Source organism: Ambystoma mexicanum, chromosome 6q (assembly GCF_040938575.1).
Source record: "Ambystoma mexicanum isolate Mex_15411 chromosome 6q, UKY_AmexF1_1, whole genome shotgun sequence".
Taxonomy (NCBI): domain Eukaryota; kingdom Metazoa; phylum Chordata; class Amphibia; order Caudata; family Ambystomatidae; genus Ambystoma; species Ambystoma mexicanum.
The window spans coordinates 1,058,950,564-1,058,977,391 of NC_090937.1; the positions used below are offsets into that span (position 1 = coordinate 1,058,950,564).

Genomic DNA, 26,828 nt, shown 5'->3' on the forward strand with positions numbered 1-26,828 from the left:
AAACAAACAATTGGGGGATTTTGATGACTGCAACTGCATAAAGTAAATTACAATAGATATTGTAATACATTGTTGCAGTATGTGTTCAATACTATCTTTCTTTACAACTTAAATGTGGCCCTTAAAACAGTTGTTTTGAGGGAAGGAATGAGGGGTGTGGAATAGGGGAGCAAAACAAAGAAGGATAAAACATATAACAAAGGGAATAAAAATAAAAAGCAACATATATTTGTTTTTGTATTTATAAAAATAAATGATTTTCTTTTGCCATTGCTCAATTGTGTCATCTCCCTCAACTACCCATTTGACCCATTTGAGCCATTTTTTACACATGAGGTGCATCATGGAAAGACAGTTAGTCGGTAAAAGAAGAGTCTGTGAAGTTGACACCGCTGCTGAAGTCGAGGCTTAATTTCCAGTTGGTGATGTTGTTGCACTGGTAGATGCACGTGCAATAGGTGGTGCTGATGTCTGCTGAGGCAAGGAACGGGACCCATCCATTGTTCTTTTATGATTTTCATGTGCTTTTCGATACTCATCATCCTCATCATCCCAGTGACACGCCCTACATGATTAATCATAACAGATGTTCCCATGCTTTGAGAAGGAACATTGGAAGGACAACGGCATAGAGTTTTGTTGCAGATTGTGCAAAGTACCTCCTATGCCTCTTTTCAGGAACAGTGTTTTTTTACTTGAACGAAGCGCCAATTGTCTCCAGTTGCCTTCTTCCTCGGTGGTGAGGGTTCGGAACCCAAACGATAACGTCATCATCACTGCTGCTGCTCACGTGGTTGGACATGTTGGAATTTCCAACCGAGGAAAAATATGTAAAATAATAAAAATGACAGCACAAAAAAGACAATGGGCCTCATTACATGTCTGCTAGTCCTTATAACAAATGCTGCGTCCTGCCTCCTCATGCAATGTAGGCTAAATCTGGTTTTGAACAAAAGCACACATATTATGCAATTCATTTGGCACTGTTTAATCTTGGTACTTACAATTGATAAGCTAAATAGGAAAAAAAAAGACATCACTTTTCAAATAGATACATTGTTTGTTATCAACACATATGAATTGCTGCCCGGAATAATGTGTCTAATATGTTTGACTTTAAATGACTTGTTGGAACATGTACAAAAGTAGTTATGTGATAATACAAATCACATAATCAGGAAATGCCAAAATGTGATGGGTATGCAGATAATGATTACTGAGTTGGACTGATGATTTATGGACAAACTACCCTAGTAACTATAAAGCTACCTAAAACAAGTGACGTGTTTCACTTAAATGCACTTAATTTACTCACGAAAGAGTGAAGTAACATCTGATTTAATTAATAGATTTCTTAGCCTCTTCTCATTGTATGCAGTCCTATCCCAAGTTCTGTATATACAATGGGGTTAAATGTAAATACAATGGTAATTGCATCCAGGGCACCACCCATGCTTACACTTATAAGTTGCTGGTCCCCTGAATGCAATTTTAGAAACTGCAAAGTGGTGTGTAACTGCAAAGAGTAAATGAAGGTTAAACCCCTTTTACTCATTACTTTGAGAGAAATAAAACATTGCCTGAAAATAGAAAAAATATCGCCTATGAAAATATACTCTATATGGATATACATTTGACTAGATTCCTCCAAGGAATTATCTTCTTTTAAAGCCAACGATAATCTGCAAAATCAGATCCATGAGCAGCACTTGGCCACATTTAGATGCTGTGGAGGACCAGAAGAAGGACTTGGACTACAGTGGGTCATTATTCAAGAGTGTTTATTCAAAATTATAGTAAAATGCCTATCTGGCCCTACCACTATGGGGGAAGTTCCCTACCTTCTAAACCAAAACTAAGGGTACTTCTCAAAGGCCAAAAGAAATAGTCCTGAGTCCAAATCCTATTTAACTAGCTGGCCCTACTACTTTAGAAAATTCAACAAAGAAAAAGGAGGCCGGAGCAATAGCCTCTGTCTGTGGCTTCTGTCTGGCCCAAACTCTTAGATGACTTTTTTTCAGTTTCTTAATATGATGATGCAGTTCACTCTTTTTGTAGATACTGTTGATTAAAATGACAAATATTCTCTGTACTATTTTACTTACGCCTTTGGAAAAGAAGGATTCTCCTTAGATTACGTTCTTAAATTTTGGCAAGTGTTTAAATCGCTCCATGATCACTTTTAACACACATTAATTCTCTATGCCCAACCTTCACGTCACTTGGACTCCCCAATCTCCTGTGACTCTTTGGTAGGCGTACTGGCTCTCAATCCACTTAATAGATGTGGTGCGTTTCGGGAGCTCCAGGTTCCCGTAACCTAGTTGTCTTTTCCAACCTTGTTGTAAAGTGTTCATAGTCCTTTCAATCTGTTTTATGTAGGATGAATGCCTTTCTGATGTTAATAATTCCTCGTACCATCCTTGGCATAAGGCACATAGGTCTCTTTCACTCTGTTTTACATAAGGTGTATGCCCGTTCAGTTCTTTCAGGCTATTCGATATTTGCATTTCTTTTGCTCTGTTTTATTTATGGACTGTTCCTGTCCATTCTCTTGCTCACGTACCTTTGTTGGCTTTCCCAGTCATGGTTATCTTTGTTTGTGCCTATCCGGTCTCTGTAACTTTGTTGGTTTTCCCAAACTTGGAAACAAAAGTTCATAGCTTAGATTAGTAGCAGATTAGTAGAAAAGTAGTCTAGATTAGACTACTGCATGCCCTTTGTGCTGGCACTAACAGCCACAACATCACTAAACTACAGGTGATCCAAATAACACGTTAAGAGCAGCGCTGAACATCCCTAATGATGGGACGGAACGTCCACTGGTTACCGGTCCAGGAGCGAATACTATTCAAAACCCTATCTATGACATACAAATGTCTGTACAACTCAGCTCCCAAGTACTGATCCAAGAAATTCACCCTCCACCAATCTAACAGACACACACGTTCATCTTACCCCCACGTTCTCTCTATCCAAAGATTCAAATTAGAGAAGGCCGGGGGCAGATGCTTCCCACTGCTAGCTGCCAAACTTTGGAACACTCTGCCATCATCAATAAGATCAGAATCTTCATTTTGGTCGTTCCGTAAACACTTGAAAACTTGGCTCTTCACACAAGATTTGCCAAAGTAATTCCCTATCATAGCAAATTCAGCTGTATGCATGAATCTGAATCTAGAACTGTAATCTAATATGCATGATGTCTTGTATTGTATGTACTTTTCTATACTGTTAACAACCAGTGCCAAGATGCCTCAGGGTTCGATAGGCTTTACAAGTGCCAAATAAATTAATAAAATAAAATACCCCTCACTGGTGATTTTCCTTTGTGAGCGTTCGCTTCCCTGTTGGTGCTTGTCTCTCCAGCAAAGGCTCTTGCTGTTTGGAGCTTGGAGGGGAGGGGGGGCTCCCTTCTTTCCTCTGATCTTGGCATTGTTGCCGGCCGCCAGGCAAACCACTGCTCTCCTGTGGTCATGCCACGAGTAAAGACGCTTGTGTTTCCATATCACTCTTTTCCGACCAGAGCATTTCAGTTGGTCAGAATGCCACCTATCATCCTCCACCTAGAGGCCCTCTCTTCTTCCACTCCACTACTGGTTCTGCTGCCAGGCATGGCTCTGCCCCTCCTGGACCTCTTCTCTACAGAGGTTGGTCTCTGTGCAGGGATTACTTTCCTCCCTCTGTATGAGTCTCTACCTGATGTATGTCACCAGAAACAAAACAAAGGTGTCCATTTTCTGTGATGATGTTCAGAGTTACCTGAAGGCAAAAAAGGTGAAAGAAGGGTCCTTGTTAGCTATTATCATAACGAGATATATCACAGTCTTTCCAACATCCATAGGCAGAAATGGTGTTTCGGACTGGGAGTTCCTGATCAGAAAGGGAGGCCTTGCCCCCAAGAACGAAGTCGCACCAGTGAGGTCCTTCTTGCCCATACTTCTAGGAAGGATGTTGTTTAGTTGGCTCACCTCCCTAGCCTCAAAGGGGGTGGCTCCCCTCTGGGGAGAAGGGATGAATTGTCCAAATAGCAAAACAAAAGAGGTGATGGCTGGAAGTTTTAGAATGAATTTTAACCTCTGGCATTGCTCTGGACAACCCTCCAGACCATCGTTCTTCACCTGCCAAGCCATTAAAAAAAGTAGCAAGACCATAAGCAAAACAAGCTTGGTCCCAATAACCTGGCAAATTAAGCTATTATTATTAACCCTCAGAGGTAACCTTCCCCTCTGCTGTGTATATATTTACATTTCAAAGGGGTGCCTCCGTTAGTTACACTAGGATGTTACCAGTGTTCTTACCTTTTAAAAAGGTGTAATTGAGAACGAAACAGCAGGCCTGATGAGTCTGAGGAGATCCCTCTTCTAGGTTTCTTCCCACTGTTTTTATGCTGTTAGGATTTTTCCTCATTTAGACGAAAATCAGCCGGCCATTTGATCAGCTTGGAAACAGGAACTGGTAATCTCCTTCATTTATAGATTTTGACCCATCTTCTAGGCACTAATATTTCCTCTGTCCTGTTGTAACTTGGCATATAGCTTTATTTTTCCAAATTCCTGATGTGCCACCATCTTTTTTTCTCTCTCTCTCCATTTATTTTCGTCCTATAACTCCATATCTGACTAGATGTTTTCCATGAGTTGTTCCTTAACTAGTCTAATAATATCCAGTACTCCATCACACTTGGGGAGAGGGGGGTCTTCTGGCATGGAATAATTGTATAAATTCAATGCTTTGCCTCTTCCCTTCATTAACTGTCTCTCGGGAATACTTTCCAAAACCCGCCTCCATCAACCATATTGGCTAAGTGCATTGGAAGTCACGCAGTAGGTTAATCTAACTTTGACATGCTTATTTTACACCTCCTAATAAATTGCAAACTATTGTGGCATAAAGGGATGATCCTCTTCACTAGACAGAGTATTCTTTAATAGAGACTCACATATTTCCAAGTCGTGCCATTGTATGTTGAGTTGTTTACATTGCAAAAACTCAGGAATGTACATTACCTATGGAATTAAACACCTGTACTTGTAATAACTATGTCTCTTTCCTCGTTTTCACATTGTGCATTTTTCCCTTTGGTCAATTTGGTCAAACCTTTTTTTTTAATGTGGTTTCCCCTTTCAACCACCATCAAACCCAACCCTCAAAATCTCACCCTACCACCCACCATCCCCAAACCCCTACCCTTAAACACACACAATATATATATATATATATATTTTTTTAAAAATGTAACCAAATCAATCAAAGTGAAAAATGCACTATTAATGTGCAAATGAGGAAAGTGACCTCGTTGTTCAAAACACGGTTTACGGAAGAAAACACGTATCTAACTTCTCCTAATAAAAAGGAACTCTGCCAGACTCATGTAAAAATGTTGTTATTTACTATTGCTAATCAAATCTTTAACAAAATATACGTGTTATACTTTGACATTGCATTTGTTGGCAACTGAGTGTGCATTTAGATAGTTCATGCAACAGTTTTAAAAGGGTTCCATTTCTTTACTCTGCACAGAAACTGACCTGCTAGTGGAATGTCTTGATGGTCAGAACCTGTTTTATTAATTTTACTTACATATCAGAGGTATTCTTCAGACTCCAGCAGAAAGCTAGTGACTGTATGTATTTAATGTCTGACTTCTTAGGTGACAGTTGGTTTGCTGACACAGCTGGTAGTACTGCCTACCTGCGTTTAAAAATGGCTAATGTTGATTGTCCTTAATCTTTGAAAGTCCACCCATGTATTGGTCCTGGTGACCTTTGCATTTACTCCCCTCCACAACCTGGTCAGAATGGCACTCAAAATCACCCAATAGTAAGAGCTCACTGCTTCCCATCAAATCTGATTTCTTATATATTGTATGTTCTTTTGAGATCAAAAGAACATTGGTTCTTCCTGAATATAATATAAATAAATACAATTGTTGATGATCTGCGCCCACAATCTGTGTCTTCACAGATGTGTGTACCAGACTTTGCCTTTTATTACTGAATTTCCTGGAGGATGCATTTGAAAAGGGAATGTTTACCAGCCTGATTGTCAAGCAATCTGATAATATACCAAGCAATAACTCACAAGTAGGCACTTATCTCTCAAAGAGAAAACTGCAGTTTCTCAGACACATGTTCCAAGTAGATAATTAGAAACCAGATCTACTTGTGATCTTGTGAAATGGGACAATTATTTCTGGGCTCTGTCTGTTCTTCTAAAATTAACAGATACATTGTTTAGCTCATTTACATTTGCGAGAAAGCAAAAACCCACTCTGGTCCATTTTTTAGACATAGTATAAACAAGGAGGTACATTATTTCAATTGGCTTCACCTGAATATTCTTATTACTCTGAAAGTGAGGGGGAAAGTCTGGATTTGCACAATAAATCAACTCTAAGAGCCCTATGGCTGGCGCTCCAGATTCTTTGGAACTTTACCTTGATGCAATTGTATCAAAATTGGATGCATTATTCCTACTTTGCACCAAACTGGCAGAGGACCCTTCCGAAAATAAAAACACCATGGGTCTGATTGTGGTTGTAATTTTGCCCGCTGGTACAGATCAGCAAATGACATCAAATATTGCCTGTGAATACCATTCAGCCCCTGACCTTGGTGAGCAACTCATGCCCAGGAAGAGGAGAGATTACTTTGCTTCATGATCTGATCTATCTTGACCATACAGAAAACAGCCAGGCTTTGGTCTCCAATCTTGTGATTTTGCAACGTGATTCTCTGAAAGTTACAGCTGAGTCCAGAGAGCATGCTATGGATGCAATTAATGTAGAACAATCTCTCCTTAAAGGTCCCCCTGACTTACCCAAGAAGAACAGGCAACGCTGAATCCCAGGTGTGTTTGTGCCCCAATCATCCAAGAGTGTGTCCTTAGCTAATCCCATTGTCTACTCACAAACTCTCTGATCATCTTGGTGAACAAGTGAGTACAGGCAATTACATTGTCATTAATGACTTTCTTGATGGATCCAGGAGACAAGAGGTGTGCATGAACCTTTGGACAAATGGCTGGAGCCTTCCAGTTCTAACATGGAAAAATCAAGCCATTTTAATTGTACTGGCAAAATTGTGTGCCAGGTTTATGCGAAAAGAATTGTGTGGCCACCCGGTCGACTGAGTATGTCAAAGGGGTACTGGATTGGAGAATCTCCCCAATCCCTCCCTTCCATCTGGTTGGGGTTGGGTGTCTAAGGGGCCAAACCTGAACTGTTCGGCCTGGCAATCATGTGTTGAGTCCCTGAGCACGGCAACTGTGGCCGGGAGTCGACCCACGGGGCCAGTAGGAGAAAAATGGGTTCAATGGGTGCAAATAATCAATGGAGCCTTAAACTTAACCAAAAGAGAACATCTGCCATTTGGTCACAGACACTGGACAATCAGGATTGAATCTGTACATTTCAATCTGAGCATTTCTCTATGTTGTCCTGGAATACGCCTGGCCAGCGATCATTCCTTGGTAATCCTTTGGGCTTAAACAAACTATTGTCCTTGCATCTTTTTTGTCTACAGAAAAGATGGCTTACTTCCAGCTTTGCCTTAGATGGATACTCCATTCTTTTTCGCCTTTCACACCCTCCTCTATCTGGATGCCCTAAAGGTGGCCAGGTGTGAGTATTCCTTGACCCCCTTTGGTGGTCTTATGGAGGATGATAACTTCTTAGCAGCAGTTTTACTCTGTTTTCCTACGAAGGCTGGGGGCACTCTGTTGGCAACCCTCTATGATCTGCAGGGGGGGGCAAATTTACAAGAAACGTCATGGAAAGAACCTCTGATATAATTCATTCATGGTTGGAACAGTTGAGGAATGGGGGGTTATTTTTGCAGGCAATTTCAATGTGGATGGCCTTTCTGAGTATATGCCCTCAACAAGGGCAAATATGGGTAAGCCAGTGGCAAAACGATCAACGGAGTGGCGTGAGTTATTGGCAACCTATGACTTAATTGCTCTGATGGCTTCATTACAAGAAAAAGTTTACTTGGTCAAATGGGGTTCACCACACTAGAATTGATTTTATATTTGTTCATGCTGTCATATTGACTTTGATGCCCCATTTATGTCCTCAATGTGTTAGATTACATGGGGGACAGTCCTCGGGTGAATCTGCAGGGAAACAGGCTACTTTGTTCAATCACCAATATGAGAAGCTTTAATATGGTGCTATAAAGGGACGCGCTATTTGGTTGTGCTGTCCTGACATCTTGCCACTGGGACTTGGGGCAACTGGTGAAGGTCTTCTGACCCCAGGACCCTAGATGGGGACTAGCTGAACTATAATAGCCAAGCCAGGTGCCCTATATTGCGCGGTTATTGCTTGCAAAAAGAAAGAAGTCAGGGCCGCATTGCGACGCTCTGAGCAAAGTATAATTAATGGTCCCGGAAACTCTAGGGAACAAACAAACATTCAAAAATCAATATAAAGCTTGGCTGGGGGCCCATAAAGCTAGCCATTTGTTGGCTAGATGGCAATTGTTTAATACCTGGATCAGAACTCATGACACAAAGAAATTCTGGTACATGCTCAGATTTTATCATGCAGGTCCAGAATCCCGGGAAGTTAATTGCTTTTCAGATGCGGTCTGGGCCAGTTTTATCACAGACCACTACTGGTCCTTGCAAGAGGCCAGTTGTGGCCAGTTAGTTACATCTATGACAAATTCCCTGTTCCGGTCACATGTGGCACTGTCTGATCTGGAGGAAATGATTGGAAAAATGAAATCCTCCCGAGCTACTGGCCCAAACAATCTTTGCAATGCAATTCTTAAGACGGACCCACCTTTTTGGGCTGCATTATTGAAACAGTATTTCCTACGCATATGTGATGACGGTGACATTCCTCACTCCTGGCGTAGCATGATTGTGGGGCCAATTTTAAGCAGGGGTTGTGCCTGGATCCTGGTTGTTATCGCCTTCTTGTGATGTTAGACTGAAGTTCAAAGCTTTTTGCCAGTCTACTTTTGCAGTTGCTAACTTTGTGGCTTGAGAGCCATTCTTCATTATGTCATCACCAGTCCGGCTTTAGAAAGGGATTTAACACCTCCCACTCTATCTGGATATTACAGAATCTCATTCCTGATGCTTACCGCTGTGCAGGGGCTCTGCATGACAGCATGATTTTCTATCGACTCTGGGAAAAGCTAGAAGCGTGGGGCACCGACTTCTCCCTGCTTTATTTTATAAAGCTCCTTTATGGAGATACTAATGTCAGAGAAAGGCTCTCCCAAGGGGGAACACTATCAGGGTATTATTATACGAGCGTGGGGCTAAAGCATATGTATGTGTTGGAACCCCAGCTTTTTAATCTTTATGTGGCAGACTTAGATTTAGCATTTAAATCTGTATCCAATTTTCCACCTCGATATGGCAAATTTAAAATGGTATTCCTAACTTATGCCGATGATACAGTAACTATGGGCAGGATGGCAATTGGACTGCAGCACTCTCTGAATGCATTGCAAAATTATTCCAACATCAATGGCATGAACATTAACATTAGGAAGATGAAGATCATGACCTTTGGCAGGAAGATCTATGGTGATGGGTCATTCACATGGCCATTAGATCATCAACACCTTCATTAAGTCCATACTTACAAGTATCTCAGCACCCATATTCAGGCCACCCCTTCTTTTGCTCTTCTGGATTAGAGGATAGTGATAAATCATTGGGTAAGTGGTTGGCTATCAGGAAAGTTATTCATAAAAATGGTGTCAAATCTTTTGAAGCCCTCCAAATTGCATTTAAGGCGTCTATGATTCCTAGCCTCTTATATGACCTTGAGGTTTTTCCCTATAAGGCAGTACTCTGGCTTCCAAAGCTGGAGGCTAAAATTATTCGCTCACTATTGGACTTACCAAGTGCTGTGCCGATGAAGACCTTGAGGCTGAAGTTAGGTCTCCAGTCACCCACGACCTTATGAAAAATGGCCACCTGCAAATTTTGGGTTGATATACAATGCGATTGGGGTTCGACTGAATCTTTGCTATATAGCACACATGCCCATAGCAATTGCTTAACAAGAAGCATATGGTTAGGGATTTGTAATCCATGTTGGGAAGCCATTGTCAGAATATGAATTTATCTTGCTCAGGGAAACTTGATATACCCTTATTTTTTTAGCAATTTGGGCCGCACATTGTGTATATTTGATTTTGTCTCTACCCTGAATAGGTTGATCGAAATGCAAAAATATGTTTTTTATACACATCAGGGCTTATTAACATTAACACACTTCATTTTATACCTACTGTTTGACCTGCTTCCAGTGTTAGCTAATATGAGAGCTTGGAGGGGGTATAAACAGATAAGATCACATTTGTCACCCCTGTGTTACTCAGGTTGTAGCAGTGCACCATGCGCTGATTAATTGTGTGGCCCCTCGTGCCCTCTATGCAAAGGGCTCTGCAACATTCGTCAGTTATGGCTCCGATCAGTTTTGGAGCACCTTATATTGTGCTATGTTACTACAGTGTCTGCTTTTCATGTTTGGCTTAAGATAAATTCTATGTATATATTTTTAAAGTGTGGTTTACTTGTCAAATATGCTGCTATAGTCACGAATGGAAATGGTGATTTTTTAGACGTTTGTGGAATGACATGGTTGCATTTTTAGGAATATGATTTTAGAATTTTTTATGTGATTTTTGTGTCTTGTAATTATATAATTGTTTGTTGTGTGCGAAAATACGCTAAATTCCTCATGTATGCACTTAATTGATCAAACAAGGAAAGGAACTTTGAACTTGTGCGACCAGTACTGTTTGAACTTTGTAAAAAAAGAACTTTATGCAGTGCCTTTGAAAGCCGAGGAACACATGCTGAATCCCAAGTGGCTCAAGACTTGGGGAAGCGAGCGTGGAACAGTTCCAATAATACACTGACCTTTACTTTGAAGAACACTTTTAATTTAGTCCAATCCCATGCACATTATTATATTAGAGAATGTGAGGGCAAGCATAGGTTTAACACTGACACTTTTGTTTTGACTGACTTTGGACTTATATTTTTGTTGATGATCAAGACTACTCCCATTATAGACGTAGGGCAAGTTAGGCAGTCTCCAAACCTTCTTTACAAAAAAGGTTTTCATAAACTTGAATCATTATGTCTGCGTTTCTCTCATGATACCATGCCTGTCTCACAGGGAAAATCCCAAACACAATGAATAATCAAACACCATATTGTATACTAAAGGGCCTTTCCGCTTTGTGTTAGAGAAGGGGGCAGGATAGTGTAGCCAGCGGAGGTCTGCATAGCTAGGGAAGAATTCCACCAACTTGACTTTCTCTGTACTCTCCTTCCTTCCTGTCTCCTACACTTTCTTTAGCGAAAAGCACTCTGGGTATGATGCAACCAGCCAGAAACCAGTTGTCACATGGGGCCTCATTAGGACCCTGGCGGACTTCGCGGTGCTAAATGCACCGCGAAGCATGGCGGAAAGCCGCCGATAGCGCCATGGGGGTTGGCGGATTTACCGCCCCATTCCGACCTTGGCGGGGCGGTAAATCCCCAATCCCCATTCTGCCCTTCCCCATTCCCATTTTTGCCCCATAGGGTATAATGGGAGTGGGGAAGGAGTTAATTACGCCACCGTAAAATACGGTGGCGTAATTAACAACGAGGTCCCGTAGCGCCATGGTTTTCTCCGCCTGGTAAAACCAGCCGGAAAAGGCCGCCATGGCGCTACGGGAACTCGTAGTATGGCGGAGAGGTACGCCATGCACTACGCTGGCGTAAAACCCTCTCCGCCAGGGTCCTAATGAGGCCCATGGATAGAGATTGAACCCCTTAAAGCAGGTTTGATTTGCCATGTGGTATTTTTACTATGTACGAAGGGACTCCTACCCTTTCTCTGATTCAGTTATGAGTCTTTGTGAAGGCATCATGAAGCAAGACACAGACAACACATTCAGAGTTTAAACAAAAGTAGTAATTTAAGTGTCAGGATGGTTGAAGGCCTAACTTGCCTAATGCTAAGATGGGGTGTCCCTAGCCAAAGAAACTGCGGAAGTCTGAGTCAGTAAGTACAACATAAAAGTCTGTCTTTGTCCAAAATGTATACTTTCTCCCACAACTAAATCTAAACAATGTGTAGGGATTTCAGCAATACAATAAATAGTGTTTAAAATAAAGTTCTGAGCTTCTTCCAGCTCCTGGCTTGCTTTCCAGCTCATGTCCCCAAATTCAAAACAGTTCCAAAAAAACTCAGGGTACCCCTCCCAAGAATAAAACACACTTCCAAAAAGGGGGCCTTGAGGTTCCCTTCCTCAAGGCAGCAATAAAGTTCATAAGGTCTCAGGTTCCCCTTCCCCAAGACATCAGCTTGCTCAGCTGGCCAACTTGTATTTAGTCTCTGTCTCTCAATATTCAAAAACCAGTTGCAGGTTAACGTTACACTCCTGGTTTCTTGACTGTTCATACTGATTGCTTTGTTCTGCTTCACTTCAGCAATCTCTATTGGCGACAAGGCATTCTGTCAGAAGTGGCTGCTCATTTCAATTGCAGTGTGGCTTGGCAGTGTGTTCTACGGCTATTGGGCCATTCATTTAGTTGAGAGGAGCATCGCTGTGAGCCTGGGAGATGTGATAGCTGGAGTGGGGAACCAGTGCACTGGTGTACCCCTGGTGTGCAGGAGTGCTGCTGAGAGTCACCTGGGAGTGGTGGTGGCGTATTTTGGATAGAGGAAGTTCCCCTTGATGCAGCACCATGCCGAAGGTATCCTGCGTACGCCGGCTGGCAGCACAACATGGTATATTGCCTTGATGATTAGGCATTTTGTTTGTATGGGTCCATTTAAGGGTTATTTGTAGGGATTTTGAAGACCCTGTGGGCACCTAATATAGTGGGGTTATTGCTTATACATATACATGGTCATGATGTCCAGGGCAGGTCATGGCAGACTGTTGATATAACCTCCTGTGGACCACATTTTTTCCAAGTTCTCTAATTTGTACTGTTGTGACAGTGCTTTGGTGTTCAGTACTGCTGAAATGACCCCTGATAGAGCCCAGAAAATGTACATCTAGAATATTGTTCCACACCTGCTCATATATCTGTTAGACTTATCGCGATGCAGTCTCCTATGAAGACCATGGAGATGGCGGTTAGTGAGATGTCTATCCAGTCTTGTGTGGAAGTTAAGGGATCTGATCAAGATCAATTTCATTCCAAAACTTGGCACTCTATTAAAAAAAAAGGTATCTCTGTTCTTATCAAATGTAATACTATGATGGACTTCCAATTATGGGTAGAATATTTTGAAGATATCATACCTCAGTCTCCATCAGACATGTCTGATATGGCATGTCAGACGAAGGTTCTGACGATGGATATAGCCTGTCAAAATGATTTGATTGTACCACGGCCACTTTTCAATATGCCGGATTCATTGGAACCAACTGATTTGATGAAATGTAATATGAGGCTTGGGTTGGAAAACAATGAACAGCAACCTATAGTGACTGGCCCAGCTATGACTGTTACTATGACTGCCCCTGTAATTTTAATGTTTATGGGTCCCTCCCCTCAGAACACTCTTACCCATTCTAAGGATGATGGAGATAGAATGGCTGACTTTCTCTTTGAAAAGGACATTCACATAAAAAATTCTAAAATGCCAGAGATCTGTGATCCTGACCGAAGAAAGCTGGTTAGTGATCATAGGAATCTTGTCATTATTAATAAACCAGAGAGATATGAAACCAGAGAAGCCCTGATGAACAAGGTCTTTTTCTGGTTGTGGAGTAGAGTGTGTCCTGGTTGTGTCCGAGCTTAGGATTTGAGGCTTTTGTGTAGGGTGCAAGTTGAGGAAGGGGGTCATAGGGCTAAGAAAGACTGTAATAGTATTGGTTGAGGCCAGAATATGTTTCCGTGTTTTTTGAGACTCTGTAAAAACATGAATTTTACATATGTTTTTATTTCATGTCCTATATCATGTCCTCACAACAGAATGTTATTAATTTAGCTATTATTGGTAAATTTGAACCATTTTCTCCTGATGTTCTTAAATGAATATCAATGCTGGATGATTTCCCTTTTGTGTTGCTTGCTATGTGTACTGTCCACGCTCTTATGCCCTAGGGCCTTTGCCCCACACGTTACAAATAAATAAATAAATAAATAAATAAATAAATAAATAAATAAATAAATAAATGCACTGGGCTTTGCTCTGTATGTTTCCTTGACTTTCACAGATAGGGTATCCCGGTCTTGGCGCAGATGTCAGACCACACGGACTCTCCATCACAGGTCATGCAACCAATCATCCTAGGCTTGCTTGCCCCCACAGGTTCTTTTGCAACTGCACTTGTGTTCTGGTTCACACTCACTTTGCTTTCTCCTTGCCAACCATTTGTATTTGCCACAACGTGTTTTCCTCTTTGCCAGTCTCTTGTGAAGAGTGAAAATGGGATGGACCCTTCTCACGATTCTTGTCCAGACCATGGCTTATGACATCACAACCTAAGCACCCGCCGCGGGCGGTGTTCGACGAGCTCACTGCCACCCCGGATGTCAAGATCCACAATGGCCACGCCCTGCACACCCAGGCAAGCTAAGCATCATCTGAACCTCGGGCTGGGACCTCGGGTGAAGCTGACACCAACCATATGGACCAACTCGATTAGACATCACCCAACATCATCGCCATCGTTAGAGATGCCATGACGACATAGCCAGCGGACAAGAACACACGTGCCACTGAGCACATGGATCAGATAAACACCAACCCACAAGAAGAACATAGTCAGTGCTACGACGCAGAGGATCACTCACACCCACATATGCATCATTGTTATTTTTCACATAGGCCAACTACCACACCGCAGAAACACAAGACACCAGAAAAGCTAGTGTACATGCTTGCAGATGCTTCCTTGCTACTAAAACTATAAAGATGTAGCCCTGTACCAGTGCATAAGAACCCATGTCGCCCCTCGCGACCCCGTATTATGGACTGTATACCGCCACCCAGGAGCTAGGCCAAGGTAGGCCGCAAACCAGAGTCCCCAGGCCAGAGCAGCTCCGACGAAGCTGCAAGATGCTGATCATGCAGAACGAACCCTGACGAGAGCTCCACAGCCAAGGCCACGAATTTGCAATCTACAGGCAGCGCTTCCCGTGCCAAGGTTACACCTCCTACTGCTAAACGCTCCTCAGAGCCGAAATACAAATCAAATACCCATAATGCTGCTCCAGCCATGGTCTCACAACACGTGACCAGGCTGAGCTGTTATGATGCCAAGCCCCAAGGACCAGAGAAGCTCTGGGGTCTCACGTCTGAGACACAGACTGCAACAATGAAATGACAAGTTGGACACCGACAGCGATGGGAAAGGGACACGGAACAGCCAATAGTCAGACCTGTCCATTGTCCGTCACTGGCACATAGTCATACATTGTTGCCAGGACCAGGTACACTGCGAGCTGGGAACAGTGATGGTCCCAGGCTTGGGGGCACATGGGTGAACCAATAAGAACACGAGGGGCTAACCACTGACACCACTATAGTTTAGCCAATCACTAATTTTCCCCTTGTAAAAATTTTCAACCCAAGCGTACCACCTGACTCTTTCTCTACCAATAACCTTTTTTTCTGTATGGGTCCATACTGACCCTACCATTCGGGGAGCCAACCCGAGATAGCGTTAGGTTTAGGGGCTAGTTTTCCCAGGTGATGCAAATGGCTGCATCATCAGCTAGAAAAAGGGCCTTTGAGCCCACAATGAATGAGACGTTTGAGTACCTGTGAATGAGTACCTGTGATCCGAGAACCTGTCCCTGTCTGTTTTGTGCAATAACCTGCAGTAACTCTTTGCTCTTGTGTGTGCCTCATACTCCTTTGGGATGCGGGAGGAGTTGGGGCCTCCCCAACCCCAGAGGTCCGCAGACGGCCCGGCCGACCCCCGGGAAATTACCCTGACACTTGACTTTGCACAATGTTGTCTTTCATACAATGCGCTTTGTGGTGCTCTTTCCTTCCCCACATTGCTTTCACACACAATATTAAATACTTATTTTTCACTGTATTTCATGAAGTTCATTCTTTTCTTTCAATAATACTTGCTTTTCACTGAATTTCAATTTATTGAACATGTCCTTCACACAAAACTTGTCATCTGTTCATTTGTGTATCAAAACTTTCATAGGCTTGTCAAAAGCTTTCTATTAGCCTGGTATTTAATAGTGCAAATCTCTTATCCTTTTGCTCACAGTTCATCTTATTCGTATTATCCATCACAACCCTTTACTTTGGGTTTACGGTATCTTGCATATCATCTTTTGTTCATTCGCCATTCACTTTTGCCATGTAACAACCCAGAGAAGTGCCCTGGTTTGAGTGTTCCTTTCTGATCACTCACTGGTCCCTCATGTCTCCTCCGAAGCAACTACTTTCTCTTCCTCTGCTCCGCATACAGGTTCCTGTTGGATTGCGAGCATTGCTCGCAGTCCAGTCTTCTCTCTCTGTGGGTTGCTGGCAGCTTCACTCACCTTTCATGGACGCTGCCGGTAGCTTGCAGTTATCATATTTCTTCTGTGTTCCGCAGCTCCTGCTGCAGGCACCTACCAGTGAGGCTCCCACCACTGTGGCCCTCTTATGGACCACCCAGGCCTCAGCTCCACAGTTCCTTCTGGGTGTTTGCCGGTGTCCTGATTTCCCAACAGAACCCTACTCGGCCGCCTCCTCCTCCACAGGTTTTCTCTCCACTCAGGCCCATAACACTCTGCCCAGCTTCTTTCCTGCTGGTCTCTCCATCCTCTTTGTTGGGTGCTCCCAGTGGATGCACGGATTAAAGTCATAACCCTGTGCATTGTCCACAAGGCTTTCTGGGGCCTGGGTCCAAAATACCTCTACAAATACCTCCCCTCTCGAGCTCTTCGCTCCACTACCTCTAACTTCCTCAGGGTCAGTCGTTTTTCAAAGAAACGAGATGGGGGTAGATCTCTGTATTTGGCTGGGCCCTCCCTCTGGAACAGCCTCCCTGCCACTCTAAAACTTGAAGAGAAACATCTCCGGTTCTGGAAGCACCTCAAGACCTTCCCCTTTTCTTCTGCCTTCGCTCCCCCTCTCCCCTGCTGATCTGTTCGCTCTTGGCACAGTGCACCTGGCAACCCTCTGTCCTCCGGGCCCAGGTTCCTGCTCACCCTGCCACCATCCCGCACTGCCCCCGGGTTATCCCTTGCACTGGGGTCTGCATCTGTACCCATACAGCCCCCCCCCTTTATCTTCCTGCACTTATTAGACCTACCCTGTCTTCTGCCTTAAACCTAACACTTGCAAATTGCTGGCTGCACTGCCACTATTTGTTGCATTTATTATTGATTTATTTATTATTATTTATATGTTTCTCCTCTGCTTCGCACTTTCCACTTCTCCCCCTGCCATGCACTTTTATCCTCCCCCTCTCCCATGCACCTGCGCATTCTCAATGTCACTGGGCCTAGTAGGATTGCTGTTTTGTTCTCCCCTGTTGCCCTCCTTTGCCTTGTCGCGCTCTGAAACACTTGTGTGCAAGGGTGATAGAAATAAAATATCAATATCAAAGTAGGTGAAAGGATACCCTCAGGTTTCTCTCACCATCCAGGACTAAAGGAAGAATTAATCTGGACCTCTTGGGAGAGTAGTTTTACCCAAATCCCTCTGCCAGAGGTGAAGACAAGTGTTCCAAGGCAGAGGCCAGCTCTGATCCAAACCTGTTCAACAAGCACATTGAGGTTGAACTGCTGCTAGAGCAAGACCTGCCTGCCTGCCAGCTTCACCAGTAAACAGGACTTCACTGAAGGTGAAGGACCCATGCAGCCGTTAACCGGCCTCCCCCATGTTGGGAAAATGAATGTCTCTAACTTGCGTCATGTGAATATGCACTTTTGTGTACTGCAGAGTCATTTGCAATCTTTAGAAAAAGAAAATGGCAATGCTTTTTTTTTGTATTTCTTCATATCTGGGTCACCCATTACAAAAATGAATATGGAAGCGGGTGCTGTTTTGCTATTATCAATACGGTACATCTGGTGCTTGTAGAAATTGATTTTGTATTGTCACTGCAACCATCGGTGGTTACTGAATCGTAAAACCCATATTGAAAAAGTGTTGCATTTCCCATTCATCTATTCATAAACTAAGTGAGGTGGATGATTGTTTGGAAAGGGTAGATCTAGTTATGTATTCAGTGGAATAATGCAACCAGCAGAATCAAACGTGTTATGATAAGCACCACATTGAAACGTATTCCAAATAATTCAATATACGAAACGGTGGGTGCCATGCAATGGCATGTACTGCACAAGAGTGGCTCCGTGTTATATATAACACTGCTCCTCGACAGCGATGTGCTTGTGAAATGCAGCCCCTTTTTTGCTACATGGTTGATGGATTGAGTTTTTAGTCGTATTGTTTTTTTACTTAACACGAAGTTAATTCTGTTAATTCTGCAAAGTGGAGGGACGAACGGTGACAACCAAAGCATGCTTTTATTTACACTGTCTAGCTATAAGTATACACAGATGGCGAGAGGCCACACACACACAACACTGAATATCTCAGACAATCAAATATCCCAGTACTCATCTTTTTGGTTGAAAGTACAATTGTTTAATTATTTTGTACAAAAGCTTGTACCGCATTAATTTTACTGCAAAAGATAGATGGTAGGTAGGGGCTAGGTATATAGTAAAAGGGTATGAAGGGTAGTTGAGGGGTGTACTTGGGGTCTCGTCATCTTTATTGTGCGGTAAAGCATTCGTTAAATAAAATTACTGTGTTTACTTCTAAGCAAAACAAAAACTTGTGTTGTTGTAACATAGAACCAATATTCCAGAGAGAAGGTGTGCTGGGGGCACGTGGGTGGGTCACGAGAGTGTTGAGGGTCAATTAAACCACCACCAATGTGATCGTTTGATTGGGTGGGGGTTCAGCCCATCCACCAGTCCACCCTTCACATACCAGGTGTATACAGACACTGCACTTCACTGTAGCAAAACAATGGTCTTGCTCACGTTTGGTTGAGCTAAAATGCCTACTATTTCACCCTGCTAATGTGCATTATCAATCTGAGTGTTTTCGTTATTTTGAAGCCCTTCTTTCGTATATTACGAAAACAAAACGAAACCTGGAGCAATGGAGAGAAGAGCGATGCTACCTACATCATTAGAATAAAGGTTCAAGAAGTTTGTATTTTGGGAACTATGAGGCATACGTGTTAATGTGTTAGCGAAATATTTGCGAACTGCAGATACCATGCTGGACAAAATGTCAAGAACTATGATGCGCATAAAGTGCAACGTGTGCATGCAGAAGGCTTTGAGAATGGTGCATGACAGAAGACAACCTTAACTTTCCCCACGCAATGGCATTAGCTGTGCATTTTGACAGACACTTGTGTGAAGATGTTCTTCCAAATTCGTGATTATTTCAGTGGGGAAGTAGAGCACGGGATGCACACAGCCACCTGATGAATTCAATGGTTATGTTGTGTCTTTTCTATGAGAAGAAAAATGATACCGGAAGTGATTATCTGTATGGCGAGCATTATAGCATTACTTGGGGGCTGATGTCTAATGCATTTGCATAGAAGTACTTTAATAGGAGGACTGCATGATTTTAGATGTGCCTTGCGCAGTTGGTATTTAAAACCACACAGTTAATTTAACACACCAGCGTTTGGAAGACACTGATTGTATGAGACCCTTGTCGGCATAGTTATCGTTTATCTGGGGTTAAGGGAAGTTAGTTTGCTGTTTATTGAATTTTTATTAAAGTCTGAATCTAAGAACTCTTAATGTTCAGTGAGGGATTTCCTATTAGTGGCTTTCATTTTTCCGAGAACCAATCAATATTGATAGATGATGTCATTAGTGATATCACCAGTGGTGTCATCAGTGATGGTATCATTGTGCTCATAGGCTGTGCAACAGGGGGTGCGATGTTAAGGTGACTTTAGCTGAATTTCAGGGGTTTTGTATCAGTAAGTTCTCACCATAACGTTCCTGTAACTAACGTTTTTTCCCTTGAATTTCAAAGGTTTTCTTACAATGTATTGGTCACCTTAATGTCACTGCAACTATAGTGTTTTCCTTGAATATATATATATTACACTGCCCGCGGTAGCAGCCGTGTAGTTATGGTTAAGTTGCTAAACCCATAGGAAGACCACTTTCTCTGTGGCTTATAAATTCACTCCCCCTGGAGGAATCCTCACCAAACTCTGCAGAAAAAGTATATAGCCCGCTCTGAATTCTTTCAGCAAATTTGGTTAGGTTTCGTGTGGGGGGGTGAATTTATAGGGGGTGGCACATTTTTTTTTTCTCCTATAGACTGAATGGGCGAAAAATTTTCTCACGGCTACAGGACGAATGGCTGGACGGATTTGCACCAAATTTGCGGCAGGAGCGGGGGCTTGGGTCAGAAAGCATGCTTGTGTGTGTTCGGTCGAAATCCGACCAGTACTTTTGTTGCAAGGAACTGAAATGTACATCTCAGAAAATTTGTGATATCTGGCTCCACTCCGGGGACCCATTTCCCTGTTCGCTCCGTGGACAGAAGTCTCATTGGCTTGAAGTACGCCATTCTGTCAGTGGACTTTGATGCGGCCAGTGACTGGCTCGAGGGAAGCGCCAATGTTTTTGGGAAACACCACCATGGTGTATTGGCGGACAGTGAGGCACCGAAAGGGACTGACAAACATAATGTATGACATGTGGTGATGGGAAGAGGGGATAGAAAGGGTGGCGGAGAGAGAAGTGGTTCATCACAGATATGTGATCATTAGGTGGACGAAGATAGTGGTGTGCCTGCAGTATCCGTACATACTGTACCAATTCGCCGGTCCCTTCACAGACGACTACCATGTATGGTGAATGAAGGCAGTCTTTGTTATGGCACGATAGCTCTTGCCGCAACCTCTTACCGTGATGACTGGTGGTACCTGAATAGCAGACGGGGAGTGCATTGCAAAACATATATTATGCCATGTGGTGGTGGGAAGGAGGGATGGAAAGGGTGGGGGAGTGAGAAGTGAATCATCTGAGATATGTATTTATTGGTGGACAAAGACATTGATGTGCGTGCAGTGTCGTGCGTACAATGCCAATTCGCGGGTCTCTACACAGCCGACTACCATGTGCGCTACATTAGGCAGGCTTCGTTACGGCACGATAGCTGGTGTAGAGACCACTTTCCGTAGTGACTGGTGGGAGCTCAATTGCAGAAGGAGAGTGCATTGCACATCACATGCACATTGTAAGATAGCGTGTACTCTGGTGTGTTGCATGGATGGAGGCCTTGCAGTGCCAACTATGTGCTGTGGTTGGAATTAGGTTTCACATTGTTCCCTTCTGTGTGTGGTTCATCAGCATTGCATAAATGGTTTATTCCATGGGTGCAGTGCTTCTTAGCACATCCTACAGTGTTTACTAAATGGTTGCAGACACTGGAGTAAACAGTTGTGCAGTGAGTCCACTGAGTCCAGTGTTGTAACACTGACAGTATCGAAGAGGGTAGGGTTGAAGTGCATCTTCTTTGTGCATGGACACTGCAGTGTGTGACGTGGGTGCAATTCTTCAATAAAGTGTGCGTAGAAGTGGATACGGGCTAAACTGCATATTGCATGGGATTGCCTAGTGTCCATTGCGCGGAGTGGTGACTACTGTACTGCAGTATGACGTATTGCTTTTGTGTACTGAATAGAGTGCTGGGAGAGGTACTATGTGAATGAAATTGGGTATGGGTGCCGGAGACTGTGTTGTGTTTCCATGCATAAGCTGTATTAGGGTGTGGAGGTTGAGTAGTAGTGGCTGTAGCGGTGGTACGTGTGTGCAGTGTGATATGTGAGCACATGATGCCATGCATGGCTGCATTATGTTGCGGTGGGTGTGGGCAAGGCCTAGACTATTGGAAGCATGACCAAATACCGTAGGCCATGCAACCAATAGTCTAGGCCTTGCCCACACCCACCACAGCAATGTAGTTTGGACTGCATCTCTCAGAGACTCATCACCTTTACAGAATGGTTGTGGAGCACATTGTAGACTTGATAGAACACCAGAAGTCAGCTGACATGCATATACTGTGGGTTGGTTTGGTTGCCGGTAACACCATCATATGTGATTGAAAGTGGGTAGGGGTATTGGAGGCTGTGTGAAGTTGTATATTCTGGTAGAAGTTGAATCTTTCTATGCATATCTGTATAACGGTGCAGAGCTGTGTAGGAGTGCCGGTGGCTGTGGTATGTGTGTGGATTTTGGTACTTGGTAAATGTTGCCATGCATGGCTGAATTACGTTGCGGTGGGTGTGGCCAAGGCCTAGACTATCGGGTGCATGTCTATAGGCCATGCACCCAAAAGCCAATGCCTTCAACACAACCACTGCAGCAATGTTACGTTTGTGGATTGTGGTTTATGGCCACATGTTCTCATGCATGGCTCCATTATGTTGCAATGGGTGTTGGAAAGCAGTAGACTCTTGTGTGCATGGTCAAAGGCATGATGGGTGCCACTCTGGACGATTTTGGATGCTGACATTTTTTTTTTTCTCCACACCTTTGTACAGAAGGTGCTTTGGAAGCACACGCAACGTGTACTCGGAGTGTTCAACGCTAGATATGGAGTGCTGTACAGAAATGATAGTGTTGGATGCAGACCTCTTGGCTGTGATTGCTGCATGCATGTGTGAAAATTTCACATTCTTAAATGAGGGAGTGCTGGAAGAAGAACAGTGCGGAGGGGAGATGGACTGTCCCTGCTTTACTGGGGTGTAGCACTTGCTGTAGCTGGAGAAAGTGCACACGCCACATCCTGCCATTCTCAGCATGGAGGGAATGCGAATGGAACTCTGGGCATTATGGAATCAGGTGTCAAAGGCGTGGTTCACAGGAAGAGGCAGTACTACTTTCTCCCAATAGTCTCTGTGGAATGAGGTCAGTGGACTTGGTGGACATGGAAAGATGCACAGTGCTGATTGTGGGTGATACATTTTAATAAGATCTGCACAGGTATGCCGTGCAAAGAGACATTGCTGCTAATTTCAGGTTGGAAGGAGTGGACGCTTTGTGGGCCAGTCTCGATGTGTGCAGTTTTGGCGGGATGGTTCGCCTTTGCAGCTATGTGGCTTCTATCGTTACTGGTGAAGTTGTCATGGTGCATTATGGAGGTCTACATTTGGGTTAAATGTCATGTGGACGTTTGACCCGTCACCTGAAGAAGTTGATGAATGCAGTGATGTCGATTTTTCCCACTGCCAAGGTTGTTTTCTGACCCATTCCTCCAAGAGGAGTATGGGACCATGCCAGTATAATTTATCCCCAGTCACAGCTCGGAAGGTGTCTGATGAATAGAGGCATGCCTGCATTTACGTGCACTGATGGGATGTTCTCCACCCACAATGAGAGCATGCATTTCCTAAATATACACTGCTTCCATGCAAATGGATTTCTATGAACTCCATTGGCAATACCATTTTCTTGTACACTGTGCACGAAGCGTTGCCCATAATTTGGTAAAAATTGAAGGAGGGGAAGCAAACAGAAAGTCACACAAAGAGAATAAACAAAAAAGGTGGTGTGCAAGCACGCGAAAAAAAAAAACACCAGTAAAAAAATAAAGAAAATAAAAAGCCTTTTCAGAGGGACCACTAAAGACCCAATCACCTACCCTGTTTCCCACTCCCCCCCCTTCCTAGCACGAACACTCTGCGGATTATGCTGTAGTTTCAGAATTACATGTGCCACATCCAGCCATTTTCACAATGGGAGCCATGGAAATGGGACAGTGGAGCACAAGACACTGCTCAATAAGGTTTGAGGTTGTGGTGTGTACGCAAAAACTATGACAGAACGTCTCTTTGAACAAAGAAGTGCAGACAGCTATGGTGGAAGTGTGCAAGGTAATGGGCAGGCATCCTGGGTTTATGCATGAACTGTATGTACTTGTTTGAAGTTTGTGACATGCATGCAGTGCTGTTTCTGAGTGATCATTTTTGAATGAGGGGAGACAGAGATAACACCCCTACTAGGCCATGTGTGATTTAGTTCGCCCAAGTGCATGAGTGCGGAGAGGGGAAGGTGCAGTACATGGGAAGAAGAACAAATGACAATAAGTAAAAATACGGGCCAATTGTGCCAAGTGCAAGGATAAGTGCACACATCAAGGGGTTCGCTTGGCGGGGGGGGGGTGGGGTGGCATGGGCCCAACATCACAGAGTCGCCAGGTAACCAGTGCAGAATCAGTTTACGCCAGGCAGTCAGCCGGGGAGAGAAGGAGAAAAAGCTGATGCAAAGAGAAAGGCTTTGTGGTGCTTCCAGAACCAGCAATGTTTCTCCTGAAGTTTCAGGGAGGCAGGGAGGTTGTTGTAGAGGGAGGCCCCAGCCAACAAAAAAAAATCTACCACCAACTGGTTGCTTGCAGAAGCGAATGACTCTGAGAGAGTTGGAGGCGGGCGAGGGAAGAGCCAGAGCACAGAGATATATTGAAAGTGAGAGTTGAAGGTATTGAGGTCCCATGGCCCAGAAGGCCTTGTGCATAATGTAGAGGGTTTTCACCTTATTCCTCACAGCCACTGGGAGCTTTTTCAGACATTTCAGTGCAGGAGAGATACCATCTCAAGTCGCGCAGCCCTCTTCTGGATGCTTTGCAGAGGGTGGAGAGTAGAAGCGGGAAGATTTAAAAAGAGCATGTTGCAATTGTTCAGCCTAGACAGAAGCACAGCTGTGCAGACAGTGACCTTTTGGAAACTTGCATTAGGTTGGTAAGATACATCAAGCTCTGCTTTTTGTGGCATATTTTTACAATTTATGTAGGAAATGGGTTAGTGGGGAAAATATTTCGTAGCATTGTCGGAAGGAAAGCAGAGAGTTCCTGTTTTGATATTACAATGTATGATATGGCTAAATGAAAACATTGCAAGCCCCTACCACTAAAGTTGCACTTGATGGTAGGGGATGGGAAAAAAACAGCATCCTTTTAAAGAACATAATGGAAGCTCAGTGGCAGATACCATGCACAGAAGCACTTATAAAACAGTGTTAAAACATACTGCAGAAAATGTTTTCATACCTCCATTTTGTGGTGATGGGTGCTCATGTGGATGAATGTGGATGTACAAATCTTGGAATCTTTTATTGAACTTTCTACTGGACATGCTTTCGAGGGACAGGACACTTGCAGGCTGAATTTGTAACGGTAACTATGAAGTGTTGTGCAGAACTGACAGTGTTAGATGCAAACGTCTTGGATGGCATTGGTGGAATCGTGTGTGCCTATTTACCCGCACCCAATGAGGTAGTGGTGGACAAGAGGTAGTGGAAAGGGAAGAAGGACTGCTTCTGCTTTACTGGGGTGCGGCCCTCGCAGTACTTTGGGAAGTGCCCGTGCCACAATCTGCGCTTCTCACCATGCTGGCCAATGGACATGGGACTTTGGGAATTATCCAATCAAGTACTGTGGGTGTGGTTCACAGGAATCGGTGGTCATACTGTTGTACATTCTCTGCATAGTGAGGATAGCTGACATGGCGAAACACATTGTGTTGACTTTGGGTGATGCCTTTGTGATAGATCTGCTCAAGTATGCCCTAGAATGAAACTTTGATGGCAATTTCGGTTTAGAAGGAGTGGACACATTGTGGAACACTGTCTTTGGTGTAGTTTCGCAGGTATGCATGCACTTTGCAAAGACCTTGCCACTTTTACCACTGCTTATGTTATCGTCATCCACTACGGCAGCATGCATATGGGTTACATGGCTTGTTTAGTATGTTCCATCGACTGAAGAGGTTGCTAAATGTAGTGAAGAGGTTTTTTTTCCCACTGCCAAGGTGCTTTTCTCATCCATAACACCACAAAGATTATGGGACAATGCTCATGGATGTTGTTCCGAGCCAGAGGCAGGAAGGTGTCTCATCAACAGAAGCATATATACTTTTTTGTCTGCTGGTGGGATGTTCTTCTGCAACGATTACCTCATTAGTTGTGGAAATGCAGAGTTTCTCCAGGCAAATGGCATTTCGTAGTCACCCATTGTTAATGCTGTTTTGTTTTCCTGTCAACAGGATGCAGTGAAGAGTTTACTGTAACAATGTGAGCACAAGAAAACGCAGAATCAACTAAAAACTGAAAAAAGGTGTTTCTCTAGAAGCATATACAAAAAAAAGGGTCTTTTCAGAGCGGCCCCTTACATCAAACTCCCCCAACCCTGGTTGCAATTTATTCCCCCACACCTGCACCCAACACGATAACCACATCTGGGGATTTTCAGGATGGTGGTCATGGAAATGGGACTGTGGAAGCAGAGGGGTTGCACAATAACGTTTCTGGACATGGTGTGTATGCAGAGGACAGTTGTACAGAACTGATACTGTTACATGGAGAGCTCTTCAATGTCATTGGTGGATGCGTGTGGAACTTTTTAACAGTACACAATGATGGCGTGCTGGAAAGAAGAAAGTGGAAAGCGAATAAGGAATGTTTCTGCTTTATTGGGGCATGGCCCAAGATATCCTTGGGAAAATGCATGTGCACAGCATGCTACCCATGAGATTGGGACAGTGGGGACTATCGCATCTGCGGGTGTGGGTCGCAGGAAGGGCCGTTCATAATTTTCCCCATTACTGTGCGCACTGCGCCGGACTGACATGGTTGCTACTAATTGCAAATGCAATATAGCACAGCAGATTTGGTCCAACATCACTTACACGGCAAACCTATGTGGCCTGCTACTCTGTTCTGAAAAGCTGCAAACATATTGTGGAGCAGCTCTGGGGTGTCATGTCCCATTAATGACATTTGACATTTGTGATGTCATCTTTGATTTCATGGGTGTTAGT

General features: G+C 43.6%; 1 protein-coding gene across 3 annotated transcripts in view; it reads left to right on the forward strand.

Annotated features, from left to right (window-relative positions):
- Window positions 1-26,828, forward strand: part of SGCZ (sarcoglycan zeta) — a 6,780,780-nt gene that overhangs the window by 1,104,508 nt on the left and 5,649,444 nt on the right. The window lies entirely within an intron of this gene.